Here is a 15411-nt window from a genome sequence, read left to right as displayed (position 1 = left end):
GGATCATCCAGACTCGAAAGATCAGCTCTTGTTCTCTCTCCACAGATGCCATCAGACCTGCTGAGATTTTCCAGCGCTTTCTACTTGCTCTGATGTAACAGACCCCATGGCACTATTTCCAATAGGGGCAGTGGAGTTTAAGGTTTTCAAGTTTTTAAAAAGTTTATTAGTGTCACAATTGGGCTTACATTAACACTGCAATGAAGTTACTGTGAAAATCTCTGATTTGCCACATTCCTGTGCCTGTATGGGTACACTGAGGGAGAATTTAGCATGGCCAATACACCTAACCAGCACATCTTTCGGACTGTGGGAGGAAACCGGAGCACTCAGAGGAAACCCGTGCAGACATGGGGAGAACGTGCAGACTCCACACATAGTGACCCAAGCTGTGAATCTAACCTAGCGCCGTGAGGCAGCAGTGCTAACCACTGTGTTACCATCCTTTTTGTCCTGGCAAATATGTATTCCTCAGTGGACAACTGAAAACAGATGATCTGATCATTATCACATTCGCTGTGAGTGGGAATTTGCTGTGGGCAAAATCGACTGCTCTGTTCCTGCAGTCCCAACACTCTTCAATAAAGGGAGTCCTTCATAATCGGCAAAGCGCTATGAGCTGCCTGTCGGGTATGAGTCTTTTATCACTCTCAGTGTGTGCAATGCTGCGGGTCATGTTCTCCTAACGAAACGGACATGGGGGATGGACAGCAGCTCCGGCCAATAGTGGGAACGGGAGTTTGGGGAGGGGAGGGAGGCGGTGCATCCGGTGTTTGTTAAATGTTCCTGGCCTCCCAACGGGCGGGGGGAATGGTGGAATGAGGAGCTACGGGAGTGATTGACAGGGGAGGGCTGCTGCTCGAGCTGGAGTGTGTTGTCTGACTCGGTTCCCACAGGCAGTGACTGGGTGAGCGAGAGGGAGAGAGACATGGATGACCCAGCGGGCTGAAGCCACGGACAAACGCACAAGGTAACCAGGACACTATGTGAGCTGGCTGTATGCATGGATGAAATGAACTTTTTTTTATTTGTTGTTGCTGCGTGTATTGTGGCTTTGTGACTAAAGTTTCTGAGGAATTGAACTTTTTTTTCCTTCTTCTCTGTGTCGGGGGGAGGAGGTTGGTGTTGAAGACTTGTTTTACTTGGCTCGGTTATGCCCTCACTGTTCGCCAGAACACACAACACGGGGCGGTTCTTTCCCAAACTTAAGCACTTACAGTTTCCGCGCGACCCTCCATCATTTAACTTTGCTTTCACTGCTAAAGATCAGGAAAATTTGACCTGGTTATATCTGTCATCCCCGCAACAGTAACTCACGAACCAAAGTGCTTGTCTTTTCGCAGTTGCACTATCCAAGAGGTTACCAGTACTGTGCTGTGATTTATTTTAAAATAAGGTGATAAGGGAATGTCTTTTCAATCCTGTTTTTTTTTCAAATCATGATCTGCAGAACCGTAGCTTTTGTCAGTTTTACAAGTTCCGTCAAAGAAAAGCGGTCAAAGCCTCCTTATTTTGCCCATTAGCAGCCTGAATTCTTTACAGTTTATTCCGTTTGTAGTCTATATCATTCACCACCGTTTTCATCCGCATAATTATTTCAGTGAGTTATAACTTTCTGTTAACGGTGGAGTTCAAAGACTGTTTAATTTCCTCTCCCACTCTAACCAGTTACTGCACTGTAATTATTGTGCGTGCTTTAATTTTTGCGACGAGCGTTTTGTTCGTTCGGAAGACTTCAAAGCATTTTTGTCTTCCTCTTCCTTTCTAAATGAAATGCTTTTAACTCACTTGTGGTGACATCTTCTTCATCAAAAGAACCACATTTAGCAAAAAGAGCATAATTGTTAGTAGTATTAGCCACATACATGGGTGACCAAAAGCTTGGTCAAAGGAGTAGGTAGGTATTAAAGAGGAGAGGGAAAAAGATAGAGTTAAATTATTAGTGTCGCAAGTAGGCTTACATTAACACTGCAATGAAGTGACTGTGAAAATCCCCTAGTCGTCACACTCCGGCACCTGTTTGGGTACACTGAGGGAGAATTTAACATGGCCAATGAACCTAACCAGCATGTCTTTCAGACTGTGGGAGGAAACTGGAGCACCCGGAGGAAACCCACGCAGACACTGATTTGATTTGATTTGCCTTATTATTGTCACATGTATTAGCATACAGTGAAAATTAGTGTTTCTTGCGCACTATACAAACAGCATACTGTTCATAGAGAAGGAAAGGAGAGAGTGTTACAGTCATAATTAATGTGTTGAGAAAAAACAACTTAATGCAAGGTAGGTCCATTCAAAATCTGATGGCAGCAGGGAAGAAGCTGTTCTTGAGTCTGTTGGTACGTGACCTTAGACTTTTGTATCATTTTTCCGATGGAAGAAGGTGGAAGAGAGAGTGTGCGGGGTGCATGGGGTCCTTAATAATGCTGGCTGCTTTGCCGAGGCAGCGGGAAGTGTCGACAGAGTCAATGGGAGGCTGGTTTGCGTGATGAATTGGACTGCGTTCATGACTTTTGTAGTTTCTTGCGGTCTAGGGCAGAGCAGGAGCCATACCAAGCTGTGATACAACCAGAAAGAATGCTTTTTATGGTGCATCTGTAAAAGCTGGCAAGAGTCGTAGCTGACATGCCAAATTGAGACGTTGGTGGGCTTTCTTAAATATGGTGTCGGCATGGGGGGACCAGGACATTTGATTTGACTTACTGTTGTCACATGTATGAACATACAGTGAAAAGTATTGTTTCTTGCGTGCTATATAGACAAAACATACCATTCATAGAGAAGGAAATGAGAGAGTGCAGAATGTAGTGTTACAGTCATAGCTAGGGTGTAGAGAAAGATTAACTTAATGCACGGTAAGTCCATTCAAAAGTCTGACAGCAGCAGGGAAGAAGCTGTTCTTGAGTCGATTGGTACATGACTTCAGACTTTTGTATCTTTTTCCCGAAGGTAGAAGAGAGAATGTCTGGGGTACGTGGGATCCTTAATTATAAAAAGAGTTAGAATGAAATTTTAGAAGCATAGAACGAGAGTAAAAGATAGAATTAGAAGGTATGCTGGGTACGGCTTGCAAGAAGTCACCTCGGTCCAGCGCCATCTTGTTTGTGATCTGGACATCTAAAAATTTGAAGCTCCAGACCCTTTCTACTTCATCCCCGTTGATGTTGACGGTAGCATGTTCTCCTGTACGCTTCCTGAAGTCGACAACAATCTCCTTCATTTTATTGACATTGAGGGAGAGATTATTGTCACAGTACCAGTTCACCAGATTCTCTATCTCATTCCTGTACTCTGTTTCATCGTTGTTTGAGATCCAACCCACTACGGTGGTGTCATCAGCAAACTTGAAAATTGAATTGGAGGGGAATTTGACCACACAGGTGTATAGGAAGTACAGTAGGGGGCTGAGAACACAGCCTTGTGGGGCACCGGTGTTGGGGATGATCGTGGAGGAGGTGTTGTTGCCTACCCTTACTGATTTGTGGTCCGTGGTTTAGGAAGCTCAGGATCCAGTCGCTGAGGGAAGAGCCATGGAGTTTGGAAATGGATTTCATAGGAATAATGGTGTTGAACGCTGAGCTGTAGTCAATAAATAGGAGTCTGACTTGGGTGTCATTGTTATCTAGGTGTTCCAGGGTTGAGTGCAGGGCCAGGGAGATGGTGTCTGCTGTGGACCTGTTGCACCTGTAGGCAAGCTGTAGTGGATCCAGTCAGTCTGGGAGGCTGGAATTGATTCGTGCCTGACTAGCCTTTTGAAGCACTTCATAATGATGGATGTCAGAGCCACCGGACGATAGTCATTAAGGCACGCTGCTTGGCTTTTCTTTGGTACCGGGATAATGGTTGTCGTCTTGAAGCATATGACCCAAGCTGGGAATCAAACCCGAGTCCCTGGTGCTGTGAGGCAGCAATGCTAACCACTTTGCCACCATGCTGCCCTAGAAATGAGGTAGAAAAACAGAGAGGAATCCCAGAGCTTCAGAGCTTCGCAGCTGGTACACAGTCACCAAAGCTTAAGCACTGAAAACCAAGGATGTGCAAGATGACAGAATTGGAGGAATGCAAAGATTTAAAGGGTTGTGGCACCATAAGAGGTCACACGATGAAAGCCCAGGCAGCAGCCACTTTATTGGCCATGACTGAGAGCATGCCTCTCTAGGTAAAGTTAAGTTTTAAAGTTTATTTATTAGTCACAAGTAAGGCTTACATTAACACTGCAATGAAGTTACTGTGAAATTCCCCTAGACACCACATTCCGGAGCCTGTTTGGGTCAATGCACCTAACCATGCTGCTGCTGGTTGACATGGGGTCACCTTCCACGTTCGGGGCTGGTGGAGTCTTTGTGATTAAAATTCAATCTGAGATTTTAATGTGAAGGTGTTGTGGAATGGTAGCCAATGCACGTGAGCAAGCATAGAGTAATGAGTAATGAGGGGATCGGCTTGGCTCAATTGGCTGGACATCTGTTACAGAGCAATGCCAACAGCGCAGGTTCAATGTCTGTACCGGCTAAGGTAATTCATGAAGGCCCACTTTCTCAACCTTGCCCCATGCCTGAGGTGTGGTGATTCTCGGTTTAAATCACCATGAATAATCTCTCCCCCTCAAAGGGGGGAGCTGCCTATGGTCATTTGGGACTATGGCAGCTTTACCTTTTTAATGAGTAAAATGGACTTGGTGTAAGTTAGGATATTGGCAGCAGTGTTCCGGATGAGTTTAAGTTTACAGAGTAGATGTGCCGTTGCTCAAGAAGCTGAACTCGGGATCAAATAGGGCACTCAGTTTGTTAATAACCTGCTTTAGCATCAGGTGCTGGCAAGGGAGGTGGATGGAGTTCAGAGCTAGGGATTGGAGTTTGTGATATGAACTGAAGACAATAGTTTCACTCTTTCCAATATTTAGTTAGGTACATACTGGTGGGAAGTGTGTTTTCTTAAATTGGTAGGCTTAATTTCCTTTTCTTTTGTTTTGCTGGATTACTGCAGTCCTAGCACTCAGACAGAAAATTATTTTATACAATTCTAATCTTGTTATTAATCTGTATAATGTAAAGTGTTAAGAGCTCCAGTAAAGTGGTAGAAGAGTTTCATGCAAACAATATGAATTAGAGTTTCAATGTGTGAGTCTTTTCTTTTTCCTTGTTTCTTTTCAAATTTCTTCAGGAAAAAAAGTAACAGCAGAAGGGGGAATTTTGATCCAACAATCCCAAACCCTTTGAATATCGCACAGCCCTTTGTTTCCTATCAGTGCTCGTTCCATTTCCATGTCATTGTTTATCCTATGGGTTCCACACTATTATTTATTTTGTGTTTAATTGTTTGAGTTAATTTCACTTTAGACATAAAGCAACTGCCGTCCAGGCCACTCTTTGATCTTCCAACCTCAAGCTTTGCAAAGCTTTAGATGAAATGAATAGGAAATGAAGGGCCAGCAAAACATTTCATTTTTGTGCATGTTGTTTGAGGGAGAATCTATGTACACTCTTCTGAGGCGGTTGACCATAATGGGAAGAACATTTTTAAACCTCTTCACCTGCTGGTATGGGGCAAAAATTTTCTCCAAAAATGTTTTTGATCATCGTTCTTTGTATTGGAACTTTTATATTTTGGTGCACATGACACAATATTTTGTCATTTGACGTTTGAAACCAATTGTTCAGTTGAGTGAAATAAAAACAACATGCTGGAAATACTCAACAGATTAGGTGGCAACTGTGGAAAGAGAAGAAAAGTTAACTTCCTGATGAAATGTTGCGAAAGAGCAACCTGAAATATTACCTCCTCTTCTCCACAATGCAGCTCAACCTGCTGAATATTTCCAGCATTTTCTGATTTTTATTTCAAATTTCCGGCATCTGCAGCATTTTTCTTTTGCGTTATTTGCATAACTTTAATTCTGTCACAGTTCATCATGGTAAGAAGTCTCACAACACCAGGTTGAAGTTCAATATGTTTATGTGGCATCACGAGCTTTCGGAACACTGCTCCTTCATCAGGTGAGCAGCGCTCCAAAAGCTCGTGATACCAAACAAACCTGTTGGACTTTAACCTGGTGTTGTGAGACTTCTTACTGTGCCCACCCCAGTCCAACGCCGGCATCTCCACATCACAGTTCATCATGGACACAGCTATTTTGTAGGCTATTTAATTCTGTCACAGTTCTTCATAGACACAGCCATTTTGTTGGTTATGTTACAGAAAACCAGTGAACGTGCCATTGTTACATCAGTTATTGAAATAGTTTTGGTTTTAGCTGGGCAATTGGCATGAGGAGGATGAAACTTGAACATCTGCTTCCAAGAATGTTTTGTATATGATGGGGTATAATTACTCATAGTTTTATTGCTGTTATTTTCATGCACGATGGTTCAATTATATTACAACTTTTGCATTACATCAATACATAAGTTATAATAAATGCAAATTAAGTTGTCATTCTTACTGCATCGTATTTTGACATTAACCATGGATGAAAACAAAAGTTGACATTTATTTTTGCATCATATCTGTTTACTTTGTTTCCGATTTTAGATGATTATTATCAGAACCTTTCATTACTTTTCATTGTTTTAAAAAATTTATTTAGGATAAAAATACTGAATATATTTAACCAGAACTAACATTTCACATCCAGTTACTGTTTTAGTGTCTTTGTTAGTTGATTGTAATTTCAGCTTTTTTATCTTGCTAATTTTATTTGCGAGGTAAATTGTTCTCTGTCCAGCTCCAATAGGGAAGAGCTCCTGAGGATGTAACCTTGAATGAGAAGATGGCCTTATGCACTTTGGTTTTCTGTATGATTTTGTGGAACTGTAACTCATGTGAGATAAACTTTAAAGCACTTCCAGGTGACCTGTTGACCCATCTAGGATATTTTTTGGTAGAAAAAATTAATGATTAAGCTATCTAGTTATGGCAAAGAACCAACTTTCTCGACAACAATTTCTCTTCCGTCTTCACTCACATTGTTTTTAAAAAATAAGAATTTGTGCCAGTATGCTTATATGCATGTACTTTTTAATTGACTATAGAGCAGGACAGAGACACGGGCATAGTGGTGTTATGATAATATCACTGGATCCATAATCCAAAGACCCTGGCTAATAAAAGCAAATTACTGTGGATGCTGGAATCTGAAATCAAAAGAGAAAATGCTGGAAAATCTCAGCAGGTTTGGCAGCACCTGTAAGGAGAGAAAAGAGCTGACGTGTTGATTCCAAATGACCATTGACTAAGGGTCATCTGGACTCTAAATGTTAGCTCTTTTCTCTCCTTACAGATGCTGCCAGACCTGCTGAGATTTTCCAGCATTTTCTCTTTCAGGCCCTGGCTAATAATCTAGGGACATGTGCTCAAAACACATCATGGCAGCTGATAGAATTGATGACAATAAAACTATTGCAATTGTTATAAAAACCCACCTGATTCGCTAATGCCCTTTTACAGAAGGAAATCCTTACCTGTTCTGGCCTACATCTGCCATTGTTTAATAGAATAATACAGCACAAAAGGAGCCATTTGGCCCATTGAGCCCATGCTGGCTCGCTGCAAGAGCATTCCAGTGAGTCACATACACTACCTTTTCCATGTTGCCCAGCAAATCTTTTCCATTCAGGTGCTTATTGAATTTCTGTTGGGATGCCACGATTGAATCTGCCTCCGCCACGCACCTGGGCCTACCTCATAGAATCAACAGCACGGAGACAGGCCCTTCAGCCCAAACTGATCCATGCCGGCCAAAATGCCAATCTAAGCTAACCCTGCCCATCTAAGCTAACCCAAGCTATCTAAGCTAACCCTCAAATTGATCTTTCTCTACACTCTAGCTATGACTGTAACACTACATTCTGCACTCTCTTCTTTCCTTCCCTATGTACGGTATGTTTTATCTGTATAGCATGCAAGAAACAATACTTTTCACTGTATACCAATATATTTGACAATAAATTAAATCAAATCAATAGAAGCAGTTTCTCCCTATCTACTCCATTCAGGCCCTATATGGTTTTGAATACGTCTATCAAATCTCCTCAACTTATCTAAGTGACTCCAGATCCAAGTAATTGTGGATGACTCTTACCTGTCCTCTGAAATGATGTAGAAAGCCACTAGTTTCAACGGCAGCTTAGGGATGGGCAACAAATGCTATCCTTATCAGTGATACCTACATCCCGTAAAAGAAAAGATTGTTCTGGATCCCTTTGTAGATCATGATCCCCCACCTGTGTCTCAAGTCTTATCATCCCATAAAAGGCTTTATGTCAAATTATTTTTTTAAATTTTACTCTATACTTTGTTTTACAAGCTTTTAACTTTTATGTTGTACTCATGGTGAGTCACCTGTCCTGCCAGAGAGACACCTGTCTGATTTAGAAACATGGGAACAGGAGTAGGCCATTCAGCTCATCGAGTCTGCTCTACCATTCTATACATTCATGGCTGATTAGACACTTTAATGCCTGTTGTACACATTACACCCATAATCATTTACCTTACTGTTAATCAGAAAATGATCAATCTCTACCTTAAATATACCCAATGACTATGGTTCCACAGCCCTCTGGGATAAAAAAATTTCAAAGGTTTATAACTCTGTGTGTAAGGATATTTCTCCTCATCTCGGTCCTATTTGGCTTGCCCCTTATTTTGAAATTGTGCCCCCTGGTTCTCAACTGCCCAACCAAGGGAAACATCTTTCCTACATCTACCCCTTCTGTTTCTATTAAGCATTTTGTAGGTTTCAATGAGATCACCTCTCAGTCTTTGGAACTCTAGATAATACAGGCCCAGTTTGTCCAATCTCATTGCTGCCATCCACAGAACAAGTCTGGTGAACCTTTGTTGCACTCTCTCTATGGCAATAATATCCTTCCTGAGGTAAGGGAACCAAAACTGCACACGCTACTCCAGGTGCAGTCTGACCAAGCTTCTATACAATTGAAGCAGGACTTCAGTATACTCAAATCCACTTGTGATTAGAGGCTAACATTCCATTAGGTCAATGTGGTCTTTTTAACAAGTCTGGAGTCGGCTGTAAACCTTCTTGCATTCCTTTTTTCCTCCCCACCACAAAAGCCTGTTATTTTGCTTTATCAAATGTACCTTCACTTGATCCTTTGTGTTGATTGCCTCAAGTACACTTACAATGCTTCCAGAACAGTCTTCGTTTTCTTTTTACAAATGTGAAGTATGACACAACTGAGATCAAGAATTAGTCAATGTGAATCTACAGCCAAACGTTGCTATTCATAGATGCTTTGAATCTGGATTTAGAGGGGTTTTCGGTGCGGTTGATTAGTGGCACATGGATCTTGGTAGCTCCAGTATAAACTGATTGACCGAAAGAGTAGGCTGTTCCCAGCAATTGTCTTGGTTGATGCAGAAAGTTTACATTGGAGTTGCCATCAAGAGTATGAAACTCATGCATCAGAACAAGAGGTGAAACACATCTCTTAGGCCAATGTAAAAGCCTCTAGTGACAGAAATGATCCATTTCATATCATGGTTAATAAATGCAAGTATATGTTTTTAGTAATACCAAGATAAATGTTTGGTGCAACTTTTGTGAAAAATAATGTAGGAATACCTGTAATGCTTCAAAATTAATCTGCCTGTTCAACTGGATTTTCAAAATAAGGCCAAAAAAAAAATCCAATTTCCGCTTCTGAGGGTCTAAAGTATTAGTTTGTAAATCGAATTATGTTTTAAATTTTTGGCTTAAAGCAAATTGATTATTACATCCTTTTCTTTCCCTCCTTCCCTCTACTTCACACTCATAGTAGTAAGTAAGAAAAGGCTTTCTTCAGGCTCATAGTTATGCCTTGTACTTTTATTTTCAGCTTCATAAATATTATTATAAATGTTATTCTAAATATAATATTATAAATATAATATTTTGTTGAGGGAGAAATATGGAGAGAAATGAAAAGTTAATTTGCAGATCCTTGGGATTTGATTTGGTGGATAACTGTGCCCCTACCCCCCTCCCCCCAGTACCCTTGACTCTTTTACATCAAAAATCTGTCCAACTCAACTTAATCCTACTCGATGATCCAGCCTCCACTACTGTCTGTGGAAGAGAGTTCCAAGACTGATGATCCTGTAAGAGAAAAAAATTCTCCTCATCTGCATGTTAATGGAGGGCCCCTTATTTCCAAACAGTATTGCCTAGTTCTTGTTTCTCCCTCAGGGAAAAAATCATCAGAATCCTATATGCCTTTATTCTTCTAAAGGCGAACAAAAGATAATTCTGTGCATTCACAATGTGGAGGACAAGCTTCACGTTCATTCATCAGCCAGTTGAATTGCGATGACGTAAGACTTTGAACAGACTGGCTTAATCTCAGACAGTTGCAATGGAGAGGGAGGGAAACGATAGTTTGGAGTGGTGTCGAAACAATGGCTTCAGTTTTAATAATATTTAATGGGAAATTTGTGTTCTTTCAGTACTGGATGTCAGATGAACCATCTGATAACTTAGCAACAGAGAGGAGTTGAGAGAGGTTCTGCTGAGATAGAGCTGGGTTTCCTAAGTGCAGATGTGAAAACTAATGTCATATTCTCAAATGTCACCAAGGGAAAGCATGCAGATGAAAAATGGAAGGAAGGGGTTGATCCTTGGGGATGCCAAAGGTAGAAGTCTCACAACACCAGGTTAAAGTCCAACAGGTTTATTTGGTAGCAAAAGCCACTAGCTTTCGGAGCGCTGCTTCTTCATCAGGTGAGTGGGAGTTCTGTTCACGGACAGGACATATAAAGACACAAACTCAATTTACAAAATAATGGTTGGAATGCGAGTCTTTACAGATAATCAAGTCTTAAAGGTACAGACAATGTGAGTGGAGAGAGGGTTAAGCACAGGTTAAAGAGATGTGTATTGTCTCCAGCTGGGACAGTTAGTGAGATTTTGCAAGCCCAGGCAAGTCGTGGGGGTTACTAATAGCGTGACATGAACCCAAGATCCCGGTTGAGGCCGTCCTCATGTGTGCAGAACTTGGCTATCAGTCTCTGCTCAGCGACTCTGTGCTGTCGTATGTCGTGAAGGCCACCTTGGAGAACGCTTACTTCAAGATCAAAGGCCGAATGCCCGTGACCGCTGAAGTGTTCCCCAACAGGAAGAGAACAGTCTTGCTTGGTGATTGTTGAGCGGTGTTCATTCATCCGTTGTCGTAGCGTCTGCATGGTCATGACATGCAGACGCTACGACAACGGATGAATGAACACTGCTCAACAATCACCAAGCAAGAGTGTTCTCTTCCTGTTGGGGAACACTTCAGCGGTCACGGGCATTCGGCCTCTGATCTTCAGGTAAGCGTTCTCCAAGGCGGCCTTCACGACATACGACAACGCAGAGTCGCTGAGCAGAGACTGATAGCCAAGTTCCGCACACATGAGGACGGCCTCAACCGGGATCTTGGGTTCATGTCACGCTATTAGTAACCCCCACGACTTGCCTGGGCTTGCAAAATCTCACTAACTGTCCCGGCTGAAGATGATACACATCACTTTAATCTGTGCTTAATCCTCTCTCCACTCACATTATTTGTACCTTTAAGACTTGATTACCTGTAAAGACTCGCATTCCAACCATTATTTTGTAAATTGAGTTTGTGTCTTTATATGCCCTGTTTGTGAACAGAACTCCCACTTACCTGACGAAGGAGCAGCGCTCCGAAAGCTAGTGGCTTTTGCTATCAAATAAACCTGTTGGACTGTATCCTGGTGTTGTGAGACTTCTTGCTGTGTTTACCCCAGTCCAACGTCGGCATCTCCACATCACGATGCCAAAGGTGACAGAGGTAGGATCAGGAAGAGAAGCCAGGGACGTGGTTAGCCAGACCCAGCATTCCCCTGGTCTACAGAGTTGAAAGCCACATTTTTGTAAAATCTACTAAATTATTGAGCATGATTTATTTACTGGAGTTTGAGATAAAACAAAACACTCTTTGGTGCTTTTCTTTCTTCTCCCTCTCCACAAGTTAAAACACGTCATTCTGATAACTTGGTTTTGTCAAATGGCAGGTAAAATAGTCATGATGTGGAGATGCCGACGTTGGACTGGGGTAAACACAGTAAGAAGTTTAACAACACCAGGTTAAAGTCCAACAGGTTTATTTGGTAGCAAAAGCCACTGGCTTTTGCTACCAAATAAACCTGTTGGACTTTAACCTGGTGTTGTTAAACTTCTTACTAGGTAAAATAGTAACAGTAAAGCTTGTTTTTAAGGTGAAAGATATTTTAAGCTTCGCTTGTATGGATGTAAGTACATACTCCAAATAACTAGTTCAAATAATGTCTGTTTGTTATTCCCATAAAAGTACTTGGACAATAACCTGTACTTTGGTGCCTTCACGTGAAATTGCAACATAAAACCTGATATCCTTGGACTACTGGTAGAGTACAAACAGTACTGACAGTGAGTTAGACAGCAATCTATAGATTTGATTGTATTGCTAAACAAGTTCTGTTGTTTCCTTTTTACCTCTGGCAATCCCAGTCGATCCCCATTTTTAGTTTGATAACTGAAAGATGTTGCTGAGTTGCAGATACAATCAGCAGATATTTCTTCAGTTTAGGTCTTTTAATGTTGTATTTATTAAAGTGAAGGTCTTTGGAATTTACTGGTAGATATTCCTAGAAATAATTTAATAACGTGGCATATTTTCAGTACTAAGTCCTTGCCTTGAAATTGCTTTTCCCTTAATTTGTTGAAGACCATAAGATGTGAGAGCAGAAGTAGGCCATTCAGCCCGTCTGCTCCGCCATTCAGTGAGATCATAACTGACCTGATATGATAATCAACTCCACTTTCCCATCTTATCGCCATATCCCGTATTTCCGTTACTGATTTAAAAAATTGTCTATCTCGGCCTTGAACATACTCAATGACCCAGTCTCAACAACCCTCTGTGGTAAAGAATTCAACAGATTCACTATCCTCTGAGAGAATAAATTCCTCCTTATTTTTGTCTTAAATGGGTGACTCCTTACTCCGAGATTATCCTCTCTTTTCCTAGACTCTCCTACAAGGTGAAACAACCTCTCAGCATCTACCCTGTCAAGCCCCCCCCCCCCCCGAGAATATTACATGCCTCAATAAGGTCACCCTCTCAATCTTCGAGATTCCAATGAGTACAGACTCAACTTATTCAACCTCTCCTCATGAGAAAATCACTCCCCGCCTGGGATCAATTAGTGAACCTTCTCTGGATTGCCTCCAATGCTGTCATATCTTTCTTTAGACAAGGGGACCAAAACTGTTCACAGTATTCCAGGGTAGTCTAACTAGTGCCTTGTGTAGTTTTAGCAAGACTCCCCCGAGAGAAAAAATTCCTCTGCATCAGTTTTTTGCATGAAAATAGATGCTTGTTTTAAAACAAGAGATTCGCAAGAGGCCAGCCATTTTAGTTAACATGCATCGATGGATTGGTGCAGCATGATTACCACATTTACTGCCATCTGTTGTTCTATTAAAACACTTTCCTGTGTTGAGAAAAACACTTCTGTGTTTGCTTGGTGGCACTGTTTTGATGAAGCTGTACTGAATGTGCTCAGCACTGTGACGTCAATGAAAAAAGATAAATGGTCACCTTGATATTTTTCAACATTAGTGCGTGTAAGTTAATCTTGAAAATAACAGAGTACAGCAAAGCTTTCTCAAGAAAATGTCACGTTAATTCCCGAGTGTGTATTATAGAGTCATAGGGGTAGAGGTTCATCTGCCTCGTATGAGTAGAATGCAGGAAGCATAACTCAAATAGGATTAATTGCATGTTAGTAGTAGAACCTGCCTGAATATTTTTTTCTTGCATTATTTTGAAGGGAAAATTTTACATGATCTAAGTTGTGTGATTCTCCACACCTGATTTACACTAGGCAGTATAGACAAAAATCTACCCTATTGCTCCCTCACCTCAAAAAGAAAAGCTTTAGTTGTCCCATGTTTCCTGTTGCCTCCTGGTACCATTTTTGTTCAGTACAAGACACAGATCCTCCCTTTCTCCAGCTCCTGTGCAATAATTCTTAATGACAGGACATTTGGTAGTACAGCTTGCCACAATTGTTTTATCTTAATGGACCAGAATACTGGTCCACTGAAATTTTATCTGATTTGATATTAAACTTTCAACTAAAGCTTGATCACCAAAACTATATATTTTATAGATTATAAATGTGGAGTAAAGCACATCTGATGGATCTGAGGATGAATTTTACATTTGGTGGGGGTTGGGGAGTGGTGATGTCCACCACCATCCCAGCATAATTTCTGGCTTGTTTGCTTTAGTTTCCAAATTGGGTTTCTAACATTAATTATTTGAGAATAGGCTGATAACCTTTTTAACTTTGTGGCTACACATTCTAACATTTTTCCATAATCCAGAAAATTCAGAAATTTCTTGATCCCAAGCACTCCAGACAGGGGAGGTTACATACTGTAACCTAAATTTAAAATTTGGTGATTCAAGTTTAATGTGCGCTTGATCGTATTTTGTTTTACCGGTGTCCCTCCTTTGTGCTCAGTGACTACCACGTGTTAAATTTTTGTTATCTAAATGCACAAGAAAATAGTTGTTGAGCCTGCAGGTTGATTAGGGTTGGAATATTTGGTTTTATTAGTGATGGGTACACGATGTGCACATTGCATGTCGCAAAATGTGTAATCTGAACTGGTGTCAGTTGTTGATTTTCCTCATTGCAAGTGCTATTGCAAATAGTTGCCAATTTCTGTTTTCCAGTTATGAGCCATCGATGCTTTGGTCAATGAAGGCACTATGGTTATGCAAGGATACCGGGAATTGGTACAATGAGGGCTGACGACACTTACATTTCTTTCTAGAATCATAGAATACTTGCATTGCAGAAGGAGAACATTCAGCCCATCATGTCAGTTCTGGCCCTCAGAAGGAGCAAACCACCTGTGACCCTGGAAAACTTTAATTTTCAGATAACAATCCCAATTACCTTTTGAAAGCCTCAGTTATTTTTCATTCAAGGGATGTGGCATCGCTGGCTAGGCCAGCATTCATTGCCCATCCCTAATTGCCCTCGAGAAGGCGGTAGTGAGCTTCCTTCTTGAACCACTGCAGTCCATGTAGTGTGGGTACACCCACAGTGCTGTTAATGAGGGAGTTCCAAGATTTTGGCTCAGCGACAGTGAAGGAGCGCCAATACATTTCCAAGTCAGGATGGTGAATGGCTTGGAGGAGAGTTTACAGGTGATGGTATCCCCATGTCCTGCTGCCCTTGTCCTTCAAAATGGTACTGCGTGTGTTTGGAAAAGGCCTCAGTGAGTTCCTGAAGTGCATCTTGTGGATGGTGCACACTGCTGCCACTGTACATTGGTATGGATGGGGTGTCAATCAAGTGGGCTGTATTGTCCTGGATGGTGTTGAGCTTTTTGAGTGTCGT

At 41.4% G+C, this 15411-nt stretch overlaps 1 protein-coding gene across 1 annotated transcript in view; it reads left to right on the top strand.

Moving 5' to 3' along the window:
- Positions 1 to 820: 820 nt before the first annotated feature.
- The window catches only part of LOC144498791 (interleukin-11 receptor subunit alpha-like), a 91219-nt gene continuing 76628 nt past the window's right edge, over positions 821 to 15411 (top strand). Inside the window, exon 1 of the mRNA XM_078220469.1 lies at positions 821 to 970. The gene's annotated coding sequence lies outside the window, so the exon portion shown is untranslated. The remainder of the gene's footprint in view (positions 971 to 15411) is intronic.

This window comes from Mustelus asterias, chromosome 1 (genome assembly GCF_964213995.1).
Source record: "Mustelus asterias chromosome 1, sMusAst1.hap1.1, whole genome shotgun sequence".
NCBI lineage: Eukaryota > Metazoa > Chordata > Chondrichthyes > Carcharhiniformes > Triakidae > Mustelus > Mustelus asterias.
Note: the sequence above shows the minus strand (reverse complement) of the source record. Positions and strands in the feature narration are given on the sequence as shown.